Raw genomic sequence first — 12,987 nt, 5'->3', positions numbered from 1 at the left:
TCCTGAAGAAAAAAGAGAAGATATGGAAAGATATCAGATGTCCTTTGTTTTGGTTTGGCATCCCAAATACGCGGAGATGGCTGACACTGAGATATTCCAAGGACAGTTCTTGTCTGGCAATGTTGAAGATCAGTTTGGGTAGGCTTTCAAGGAAAATGCAGCAACAGGGGTTTCAGGCAGTTTCTTACACTTGCTTCTCAGAGCTTCTCAAAGAAATGGAAAAACTGACTGGCTTTTTAAAGAGCTGGAACAGGCTGAGTTGGGGTTTGTCCTTGGCAGGTTGATTCTTTAACTCCTTTTCAGAACACTGTCCATATCCCAACTGTCTGCCCAAAGTGAAACCCAAAACATCTTAGGAGTCAAGCCTCCTGACCCCAGTACATCTTGACCTGTCACTTCTCTTTCCCCAAGTCAAAAACTCCTGCTGTGTAATCATCTGAAGACAGGTGACTTCCAGTAAGGGCTTGTTTTTAGCACTCCTTGGTTCTTCCAGTAACTGTTGTTTACAAGCTCAGATCAAAAGACCTCTTTTTAAAAATACACAAAGTTCCAGTATTTTTGGAATCCTTTTCAGTTTTAAAACCCAAGTCCTCAAAAAAAATGTTAACAAAAAAATGGAAGCACTCGTTAACGCCTCTGCCATTGGAGGAATGAAATGCCATTTTTAAATGCATTTCATTACAAAGGGTGGAAAAATAGAAGATGAAAAATTTTAAAACACATTTACCCACACATACTCATTTATTCTTTACCTGCAGTTAATACAATTCTGCTTTGTAGTATCTTTGCACTCAGCTAACTCAAAGAAAAGTTAGATTCTAGATAAAGCATCCACAATTACATTACATTTTCCCTGCAATGTGGCTAATCTTTAAGTGATAAAGTTGCAATAGTAAACTCCATCGGAATAGTCTGGCATTCAGGTTTTTGAATTTTTCCACCAAGGCTAGGGACTTATGATCAGCATATACCAGTGTCTTTCTGTAGCCGTGGTGAACGCAGACTTCAAAATGCTTAAAAGCCAATCATTAACCAGGGTTTCTTTTTCCACTGTTGAATATCTTTTTTGGTGTCGATTTAGCTTTTTTGGAAAAGTATCCCACTGGCCTTTCTACACTTGATTTGTTGTCTTGTAACAGGACTGCACTGACCCCCAGGTCACCAGCATCAATCGTTACCTTATAGGCCTGATGGCCTACATCCTAGGGTCTTAAAGGAAGTGGCAGCGGAGATAGTGGATCCATTGGTTATAATATTCCAAAATTCCCTGGATGCTGGAAAGTTCCAGTGGATTGGAAAAAAGCTAATATAATGCCCTCATTCAAAAAAGGAGGGAGGCAGAACATAGGAAACTATAGACCAGTTAGTTTAACATCTGTCGTTGAGAAATTGTTAGAATCCATTATTAAGAAAGTAACAAAAGGACATTTAGAAAGTCAAAATGCAATCCATCAGAGTCAGCATGGTTTTATGAAGGGTAAATCATGTTTGACTAATTTGCTAGAGTTCTTCGAAGATGTAACAAGCAAAGTGGATAAAGGGGATGCTGTAGATATAGTACATCTGGACTTCCAGAAGGCATTTGATAAGGTGCCGCACAAAAGGTTAATACACAAAGTAAGATCACATGGGGTTAGGGGCAATTTATTACCTTGGATAGAGGATTGGCTAACCAACAGAAAACAGAGTGTTGGGATAAATGGGTCTTTTTCTGGTTGGCAAGATGTAACTAGTGGGGTGCCACAGGGTTCGGTCCTTGGGCCCCAACTATTTACAATCTATATTAATGACTTGGATGCAGGGATAGAAGGTACTATAGCCAAATTTGCAGATGACACTAAAATAGGTGGGATAGTAAGTTGCAATAAATAAGAAATTTACAAATGGATATGGATAGGTTAGGTGAATGGGCCAGAATTTGGCAGATGGAGTTTAACGTGGATAAATGTGAGGTTATCCATTTTGGTCAGAAGAATAGAAAGGCAAATTATTATCTAAATGGAGAGAAACTTCAGAGTGCTTCGGTGCAGAGGGATCTGGGTGTCCCCCTGTATGAATTGCAGAAAACTAGTATGCAGGTACAGCAGGTAATAAGGAAGGCAAATAGAATTTTGGCATTTATTGCTAAAGGAATAGAATATAAAAGTAGGGAAGTGTTGCTGCAACTGTGCAAGGCATTAGTGAGACCGCACCTGGAGTATTGCGCACAGTTTTAGTCACCTTACTTGAGGAGGGATGTAGTTGCAGTTCAGAGGAGGTTCACTAGATTGATTCCAGGGATGAGGGGTTTGTCTTATGAAGAGAGATTGAGCAGTTTAGGCTTTTACTCTCTAGAGTTTAGAAGAATGAGAAGAGATTTAATTGAGGTATTTAAGATGATAAAAGGGATTGACAAAGTTTGCACTTGCTGCTGTTCAATATTCAGTCCGTTAACACCTATTCTGCACTAATGCTTTGTCTTTCAACACACCATTAACATATTGTTTGCCTTTGCTCCATGACCTTTTGGTCAGCTATGTGGCCTTGTCCAATCTACACCTTCTCCTTTGTTATCTCCTGCCTCACTTGCTTATAACCTGTGACATTTTTAATATTTGTCAGTTCCGAAGAAGGGTCACTGACCTGAAACGTTAACTCTGCTTCTCTTTCCACAGATGCTGCCAGACCTGCTGAGTGGTTCCAGCATTTCTTGTTCTTATTTCAGATTTCCAGCATCCGCAGTATTTTGCTTTTATTATACACGTAGAGAGGATGTTTCCTCTGGTGGGTCAATCTAGAATGAGAGGTGATAGTTTTAGGATAAGGAGTAGCAGATTTAAAACAGAGATGAGGAGAAATTACTTCTCTCAAAGGGTCGTGAGTCTGTGGAATTCACTACCCCAGAGTGCGGTGGATGCCGGGACATTGAGTAAATTTAAGGAGGAGATAGACCGATTTTTAATTAGTAATGGATTGAAGGGTTATGGAGAACGGGCAGGAAAGTGGTGTTGAGGCCGAGATGAGATCAGCCATGATCGTATTGAATGGCGGAGCAGGCTCGAGGGGCTGAATTGCCTACTCCTGCTCCTAGTTCTTATAACCTGATGTACCTTGAAGGGCTTAGTGAAATTTGGAGCAGCCAACACTGGTTCATGAATCAAAATGGCTTTCAGCCTCTCTAAAGATGCTTGGCACTCTCCTGACCACACTACCTTGGTTTTCTTTTTCTCCAGAAAATCTGTTATTGGAGCAGCTATCGTACTAAAATTTGGTACAAACTTTTGGTAGAAACCACACAGCCCCAAAGACCTCATGATTTCTTATTTAGTCTTAGGGGTGGGGAACACCACTAATTCTTGAACTTTGCTGTTCTTAGCAACATTTGTCCTTGCCTGACTATATGCCCGAGGTAGGTTACTCTGGTCTTGCAAATTCACTTCTGTCAAGGTTTATCACTAAATCAGCTGATTGCAATTTCCTAAACAGAGCTTCTAGTTATTTCAAGTGGTCCTTCCAAGTGTCACTGTATGCGAGTACATCATCAAGGGAAACCCACACAGTTAGGAACACTGGCTACCACTTGATTCATTAGTCTCTGAAAAGTTGCTGGGGCATTTTTTAACCCAAATGGCATCACTTGGCATTGGAAAAGACCATCTGGTGTGACAAAGGCTGATATTTCTTTAGCTCGGGGTGTTAAAGGAACCTGCCAGTATACAAAGAACAAAGAACAAAGAAAATTACAGCACAGGAACAGGCCCTTCGGCCCTCCAAGCCTGCGCCGATCCAGATCCTCTATCTAAACCTGTCGCCTATTTTCTAAGGGTCTGTATCTCTTTTCTTCCTGCCCATTCATGTATCTGTCTAGATACATCTTAAAAGACGCTATCGTGCCCGCGTCTACCACCTCCGCTGGCAACGCGTTCCAGGCACCCACCACCCTCTGCGTAAAGAACTTTCCACGCATATCCCCCCGAAACTTTTCCCTTCTCACTTTGAACTCGTGACCCCTAGTAATTGAATCCCCCACTCTGGGAAAAAGCTTCTTGCTATCCACCCTGTCTATACCTCTCATGATTTTGTACACCTCAATCAGGTCCCCCCTCAACCTCCGTCTTTCTAATGAAAATAATCCTAATCTACTCAACCTCTCTTCATAGCTAGCGCCCTCCATACCAGGCAACATCCTGGTGAACCTCCTCTGCACCCTCTCCAAAGCATCCACATCCTTTTGGTAATGTGGCGACCAGAACTGCACGCAGTATTCCAAATGTGGCCGAACCAAAGTCTTATACAACTGTAACATGACCTGCCAACTCTTGTACTCAATACCCCGTCCGATGAAGGAAAGCATGCCGTATGCCTTCTTGACCACTCTATTGACCTGCGTTGCCACCTTCAGGGAACAATGGACCTGAACACCCAAATCTCTCTGTACATCAATTTTCCCCAGGACTTTTCCACTTACTGTATAGTTCACTCTTGAATTGGATCTTCCAAAATGCATCACCTCGCATTTGCCCTGATTGAACTCCATCTGCCATTTCTCTGCCCAACTCTCCAATCTATCTATATTCTGCTGTATTCTCTGACAGTCCCTTTCACTATCTGCTACTCCACCAATCTTAGTGTCGTCTGCAAACTTGCTGATCAGACCACCTATATTTTCCTCCAAATCATTTATGTATATCACAAACAACAGTGGTCCCAGCACTGATCCCTGTGGAACACCACTGGTCACATGTCTCCATTTTGAGAAACTCCCTTCCACTACTACTCTCTGTCTCCTGTTGCCCAGACAGTTCTTTATTCATCTAGCTAGTACACCCTGGACCCCATGCGACTTCACTTTCTCCAGCAGCCTACCATGGGGAACCTTATCAAACGCCTTACTGAAGTCCATGTATATGACATCTACAGCCCTTCCCTCATCAATCAACTTTGTCACTTCCTCAAAGAATTCTATTAAGTTGGTAAAACATGACCTTCCCTGCACAAAACCATGTTGCCTATCACTGATAAGCCCATTTTCTTCCAAATGGGAATAGATCCTATCCCTCAGTATCTTCTCCAGCAGCTTCCCTACCACTGACGTCAGGCTCACCGGTCTATAATTACCTGGATTTACCCTGCTACCCTTCTTAAACAAGGGGACAACATTAGCAATTCTCCAGTCCTCCGGGACCTCACCCGTGTTTAAGGATTCTGCAAAGATATCTGTTAAGGCCCCAGCTATTTCCCCTCTCGCTTCCCTCAGTAACCTGGGATAGATCCCATCCGGACCTGGGGACTTGTCCACCTTAATGCCTTTTAGAATACCCAACACTTCCTCCCTCCTTATGCCGACTTGACCTAGAGTAATCAAACATCTGTCCCTAACCTCAACATCCGTCATGTCCCTCTCCTCGGTGAATACCGATGCAAAGTACTCGTTTAGAATCTCACCCATTTTCTCTGACTCCACGCATAACTTTCCTCCTTTGTCCTTGAGTGGGCCAATCCTTTCTCTAGTTACCCTCTTGCTCCTTATATATGAATAAAAGGCTTTGGGATTTTCCTTAACCCTGTTTGCTAAAGATATTTCATGACCCCTTTTAGCCCTCTTGATTCTTCGTTTTAGATTGGTCCTACATTCCCGATATTCTTTCAAAGCTTCGTCTTTCTTCAGCCTCCTAGACCTTATGTATGCTTCCTTTTTCCTCTTAGCTAGTCTCACAATTTCACCTGTCATCCATGGTTCCCTAATCTTGCCATTTCTATCCCTCATTTTCACAGGAACATGTCTCTCCTGCATGCTAATCAACCTCTCTTTAAAAGCCTCCCACATATCAAATGTGGATTTATCTTCAAACAGCTGCTCCCAATCTACATTCCCCAGCTTCTGCCGAATTTTGGTATAGTTGGCCTTCCCCCAATTTAGCACTCTTCCTTTAGGACAACTCTCGTCTTTGTCCATGAGTATTCTAAAACTTACGGAATTGTGATCACTATTCCCAAAGTAGTCCCCTACTGAAACTTCAACCACCTGGCCGGGCTCATTCCCCAGCACCAGGTCCAGTATGGCCCCTTCCCGAGTTGGACTATTTACATACTGCTCTAGAAAACCCTCCTGGATGCTCCTTACAAATTCTGCTCCACCTTGACCTCTAACACTAAGTGAATCCCAGTCAATGTTGGGAAAATTAAAATCTCCTATCACCACCACCCTGTTGCTCCTACATCTTTCCATAATCTGTTTACATATTTGTACCTCTATCTCACGCTCGCTGTTGGGAGGCCTGTAGTACAGCCCCAACATTGTTACCGCACCCTTCCGAGTTCTGAGTTCTGCCCATATTGCCTCACTGCTCAGTCCTCCATAGTGCCCTCCTTCAGCACAGCTGTGATATCCTCTTTGACCAGTAATGCAACTCCTCCACCCCTTTTACCTCCCTCTCTATCCCCCCGGAAGCATCGATATCCTGGGATATTTAGTTGCCAATCGTGCCCTTCCCTCAACCAAGTCTCAGTAATAGCAATAACATCATACTCCCAGGTACTAATCCAAGCCCCAAGTTCATCTGCCTTACCTACTACACTCCTTGCATTAAAACAAATGCACCTCAGACCACCAGTCCCTTTGCGTACATCATCTGCTCCCTGCCTACTCTTTCCCTTAGTCACGCTGACTTCATTATCTAGTTCCTTACAGGCTTTAGTTACTACCTCCTTACTGTCCACTGACGACCTCATTTGGTTCCCATCCCCCTGCCACATTAGTTTAAACTCTCCCCAACTGCGTTAGCAAAAGCACCCCCAAGGACATTGGTTCCAGTCCGGCCCAGGTGTAAACCGTCCAATTTGTAATAGTCCCACCTCCCCCAGAACCGGTCCCAATGTCCCAAAAATCTGAACCCCTGCCTCCTGCACCATCTCTCAAGCCACGCATTCATCCTGACTATTCTTTCATTTCTACTCTGACTATCACGTGGCACTGGTAGCAATCCTGAGATTACTACCTCTGAGGTCCTACTTTTTAACTTGGCTCCTAACTCCCTAAATTCTGCTTGTAGGACCTCATCCCGTTTTTTACCTATATCATTGGTGCCTATGTGCACAACGACAACTCGCTGTTCACCCTCCTCCTTCAGAATATTCTGCAGCCGATCTGAGACATCCCTGACCCGTGCACCTGGGAGGCAACATACCATTCGGGAGTCTCGTTTTCGACCATAGAACCGCCTATCTACTCCCCTTCCAATCGAATCCCCTATGACTATAGCCCTTCCACTCTTTTTCCCGCCCTTCCGAACAGCAGAGCCAGCCACGGTGCCATGAACCTGGCTACTGCTGCCTTCCCCTGGTGAGCCATCTCCCTCAACAGTATCCAAAACGGTATACCTGTTTTGGAGGGAGATGACCGCAGGGGACACCTGCGCTGCCTTCCTGCTCTTTCTCTGCCTTTTGGTCACCCATTCCCTTTCTCCCTCAGCAATCCTAATCTGCGGTGTGACCAATTCGCTAAACGTGCTATCCACGACCTCCTCAGCATCGCGGATGCTCCAAAGTGAGTCCACCCGCAGCTCCAGAGCCGTCATGCGGTCTAACAAGAGCTGCAGCTGGACACACTTCCTGCACGTGAAGGAGTCAGGGACATCAGCCCACATTGAGCAAGAGGAGCATAACACGGGTCTGAGATCTCCTGCCATTTTTAATCTTAAGCTTAACTTATATAAATGAAAAAGGAACAAAAAGTTTTTACCAATCTCACGATAAAAAAAAAGAGAAATAGAAAAAGCCTTACCTTATCTACACACCACCAAGTCCTTTTTTTTGGTTAGAGGAGGAGGGCGGGTGGGAGACACTACACGTGTAGTGCCTCGGGTTCAGAAACAGCCCAAATATATAGGTATTTACTTACCCAGAAGCCCCCTGGTCCGCCGAAAACAAAAGGAAAATTAAGTTTAAGTTGAAACTGACCTTCCCAGCTGATCACTCGCTCAGCACTCTCTGCTTCGTTTAATAATACCTTTAATAATTCTATTTTTGTAAGAAATGTGGCACTGCCTGCTCTGTCAATACAGTCTTCCAAGTGAGGAATTGGGTAGGAGTTTGCTTTTGTTACTGCATTAACCTTTCAATAGTCTATGCAGAATTGAGTTGAACTGTCTGCTTTAGGCATTAACACCACTGGGGAACTCCAGCTGCTTTGACTGGGTTCCATTAGGTGGTTTTCCAATATGTATTAGATTTCTGCTTTTACCTGAGACTTAAGTGGGAAGGATGCTGGTCTATAGGAAAGGGATCCTCTACATCTACATCATGTGTGGCTAAGGTTGTACTTCCTGGCTTGTCCCTATCGACTCTTTCAAATGCCGTGAGTAGCCTTGTTAGGTCTTCTCATTGTTCTGCATCTAAATATGAAAGCATAGTATCCAATCTCCCTAAAAATTCAGTATAAGCTAACCAGATAGTCGGAAGTTCAATTTGAAAATTGTCCAGGCCTCCTCCTGCCTCATCCTCATTATCCTTTTCACCCTTCATTGTCCTTATTACCTGACATACCTGTGCTTGCTTATCCTCCTCCCCGCGATAATATTGTTTCAACATATTGATATAACATAGCTATTCTTAGAGACATAGATTTATACAGCACAGAAACAGGCCCTTCGGCCCATTGTGTCTGTGCTGGCCATCAAGCACCTAACTATTCTAATCCTATTTTCCAGCACTTGGCCCATAGACTTGTATGCTCTGGCGTTTCAAGTGCTCATCTAAATACTACTTAAATGTTGTGAGGGTTACTGCCTCCACCACCTCTTCAGTGCGTTCCAGATTCCAACCACCCTCTGAGTGAGAAATGTTTTCCTGAAATCCCCTCTAAACCTCCTGCCCCTTAGCTTAAATCTATGCCCCCTGGTTAATGACACCTCCGCTAAGGGAAAAAATTTCTTCCCATCTATCCTATCAATGCCCCTCATAATTTTGTATACCTCAATCAGGTCCCCCCTCAGCCTTCTCTGCTCTATGGAAAATGACAATAGCTTATCCAGTCTCTCTTCATAGCTGAAATGCTCCAGCCCAGGCAACATTCTGGTGAATCTCCTCTGCACCCTCTCCAGTGCAATCACATCCTTCCTATAGTGTGGTGCCCAGAACTGGACACAATTCTCCAGCTATGGCCGAACTAACATTTTATACAGCTCTATCATAACCTCCCTGCTCTTATATTCTATTTCTCGGCTAATAAAGGCAAGTATCCCATATGCCTTTCGAACCACCTTATCTACCTGTGCTGCTGCCTTCAGTGATATATGGACAAGTACACCAAAATCCCTCTGACCTTCTGTACTTCCTACGGTCCTACCATCCTTTGTATATTCCCTTGCCTTGTTAGCCCTCCCAAAATGCATCACCTCACACTTCTCAGGATTAAGTTCCATTTACCACTGCTCTGCCCATCTTTCCAGCCCGTCAAAATCATCCTGTAATCTAAGGCTTTCCTCCTGACTATTTACGGCACCACCAATTTTCGTGTCATCTGCGAACTTACTGATCATACCTCCTATATTCATGTCTAAATCATTAATGTACACTGCAAACAGCAAGGTTCCCAGCACCGATCCCTGTGGTACACCACTGGTCACATTCTTCCACTCGCTAAAACAACCCTCGACCATCACCCTCTGTCTCCTGTCACTAAGTCAATTTTGGATCCAATTTGCCAAATTGCCCTGAATCCCATCGGCTCTTACCTTCTTAACCAATCTCCCATATGGGACCTTATCAAAAGCCTTATTGAAGTGCATATAGACTGCATCAACTGCTTTACCCTCATCTACACATCTCGTCACTGCCTCGAAAAATTCAATCAAGTTAGTTAGACACGATCTCCCCCTGACAAAGCTGTGCTGACTATCCCTGATTAATCCCTGCCTCTCCAAGTGGAGATTAATCCTGTCCCTCAGAATTTTTTCCAATAGTTTCCCAACCACTGGTGCTAGACTCACCGGCCTGTAATTACCTGGTTTATATCTGCTACCCTTCTTGAATAGTGGTACCACATTCGCTGTCCTCCAGTCCTCTGGTACCTCTCCTGTGGCCAGAGAGGATTTGAAAATTTGTGTCAGAGCCCCTGCAATCTCCTTCCTTGCCTCAGATAACAGCCTGGGATGCATCTCATCTGGGCCTGGGGATTTATCCATTTTTAAGCATGCTAAATCAGGTAATATTTCCTCCCTTTCAATGCTAATATGTTCAAGTATATCACAATCCCCCTCCCTGATCTCTACACCTACATATTCCTTCTCCACAGTGAACACAGATGGAAAGTAATCATTTAAAACCTCACCTATGTACTCCAGCTCCACACACAGATTGTCACTTTGGCCCCTAATGGGCCCTACTCTTTCCCTGGTTATCGTCTTGCCCTTAATATACTTATAAAATGCCTTAGGATTTTCCTTTATATTGCCTGCCACTGTTTTTTCATGTCCCCTCTTCGCTCTCCTAATTACTTTTTAAGTACCCCCGACAGTTTCTATACTCCTCCAGTGCCTCCGCTGTTTTCAGCGCTCTGAATCTCTCGCTATTTCCTCTTTGAATGACTCCCACTGGTCTGATGTAGACTTTCCTACAAGTAGCAGCTCCCAGTCCACTTTGGCCAGATCCTGTTTTATCATATTGAAATCGGCCTTCCCCCAATTTCGTATCTTTATTTCAGGTCCATCTTTGTTCTTTTCCATAACTACCTTAAATCTTAGAGTTATGGTCACTATCCCCGAAATGCACCCCCACTGACACTTCTACCACTTGTCCGGCTTCATTCCCTAGGATTAGGTCCAGTACTGCCCCTTCTCTTGTCGGACTTTCTACGTACTGGCTCAAAAAGCTCTCCTATATGCATTTTAAGAATTCCGCCCCCTTTAAGCCTTTTGCACTAAGACTATCCCAGTTTATATTGGGGTAGTTGAAATCTCCTACTATTATTACCCTAATATTTTACACCTCTCTGAGATTTGTTTACATATCTGTTCCTCTATCTCTCCCTGATTGTTTGGACACCTGTAGTACACTCCCATCCAAGTGATTGCCCCCTTTTTGTTTTTAAGTTCTACCCATATGGCTGCATTTTAGGAAGCTTCTAAGATAGGGCGGCACAGTGGTGCAGTGGGGGTGGTACAGTGGCGCAGTGGTTAGCACCACAGTCTCACAGCTCCAGCAACCCGGGTTCAGTCTGGGTACTGCATGTGTGGAGTTTGGAAGTTCTCTGTGTGACCGCGTGGGTTTCCGCCGGGTGCTCTGGTTTCCTCACAAAGACTTGCAGGTTGAGAGGTAAATTGGCCATTGTAAATTGCCCCTAGTGCAGGTAGGTGGTAGGAGAATGGTGGGGATGTGGTAGGGAATATGGGATTAACGTAGGATTAGTATAAATGGGTGGCTGTTGGTCGGCACAGACTCATGGGCCAAAGGGCCTGTTTCAGTGCTGTATCTCTAAATAAAATAAATAAAGATCATCCCTCCTTACTGCAGTAATTGACTCCTTGATCAACAGAGCAATGTCACCTCTTTAACCCCCTCCCCTGTCTCGCCTGAAGATTCTATACACTGGAATATTGAGTTGACAGTCCTGCCCCTCCCTCAACCATGTCTCTGCGGTAGCAATAATATCATAATCCCATGTGCTAATCAACACCCTCAAATCATCTGCCTTACTAGTAAGACTCCTTGCATTAAAATAGATGCAATCCAGCCTTGCATTTTTCACTTGTGCCTTAACAGGTCTATATTTGCTCTGCCTTCCAGACTGACTCAGTTTCTCTTCTATATTTGAGTGTGCATCACCCTTCTGTACCACCACTCTGTAAGCCATCCCCCTGCCAATCTTTTTCCGGCGATCTGGGGTGTCAATCAAATAATTTACTTTACCAATTCTCTTGACCACTTTATATGAAACACTGAACTGTGCTTTCAACAGTTCACCCTGCAAAGACAATAATACTAACACGTCATCTCCTGGTTGAAATGTAAGGTTCTTGGCATGCTTGTTTGCCCATTTCTTCATGGTTGTTTGGGAAGCTTTAAGGTGTTCCTGAGCCACTTTGCAGGCTCTCGTGAGCTGTTCCCGGAATACAGATACCTAATCTAGCACAGAAGATTCATCCCTCTGTTCTAAAAACCTTTCTTTAATTAGTTTTAGAGGACCGCTTATGTCCATAAACTAATTCAAAAAGTCTAAAACTGGTAGATTTATTAGGTGAATCCCAAGTAGCAAACAAAAGAGATTCTAGCCCTTTATCCCAATCATGGGGATATTTATGACAGTATGCTCTGATCATCGTTTTGGGGCTCTGATGGTACCTTTCTAAAGCTCCCTGTGTCTGTGGGTGATATACTGAAGACTTTAACTGTCTTCGACTTTAACTGTATTCTACCCAAATTACCCATAACTCCCTGAAAAATCTTAGACATAAAATTGAAACCTTGATCCGACTGAATCTCAATCGGTAATCCATATCTAGTGAAGAACTGGGTTATCTTCTCTACCATTACCTTCGTAGAAGTTGTTCTCAAGGGAATGGCCTCTGGACACCGAGTAGCTGTTTTTGGTAAAGGTCCTACACATTCTACCAACACCCTACTAAATGGTTCCCCAAAAACTGGTATGGGAATTAGAGATGCCGGTTTTATGGCAGGTTGCGGTTTTCCCACAATCTGGCACGTATGGCACATTTTACAAAACTGTACCATGTCCTTGGAAAGACCTGGCCGTAAAAATGTTGACCTTTACGTGATTTGGTCTTCCGGATCCCCACATGTTCCGCTGTAGGAATTTCATGCGCTATCTTTAATATTTCCTGTTGATATTTAGGCAGTGAACAACTGTCCGTTCTTCATCCGCAGGTCTGTGAGGAGGTCTCCACTTCCTCATCAGAATCCCATTTTTAACATCGTTTCCTTCTGGTACTCCCTCTGCCTCTGCTTCCATTAGAACTGATTGTGCCACTTTATTTAACTCTGGATCGGCTT

The 12,987-nt window shown here is 43.9% G+C and overlaps 1 protein-coding gene across 3 annotated transcripts in view; it reads left to right on the top strand.

The window, feature by feature from the left end:
* Positions 1-12,987, top strand: part of prom2 (prominin 2) — a 146,541-nt gene that overhangs the window by 94,008 nt on the left and 39,546 nt on the right. The gene's annotated exons all lie outside the window — the stretch shown is intronic.

This window comes from Heterodontus francisci, chromosome 20, assembly GCF_036365525.1.
Source record: "Heterodontus francisci isolate sHetFra1 chromosome 20, sHetFra1.hap1, whole genome shotgun sequence".
Lineage (NCBI taxonomy): Eukaryota > Metazoa > Chordata > Chondrichthyes > Heterodontiformes > Heterodontidae > Heterodontus > Heterodontus francisci.
Note: the sequence above shows the minus strand (reverse complement) of the source record. Positions and strands in the feature narration are given on the sequence as shown.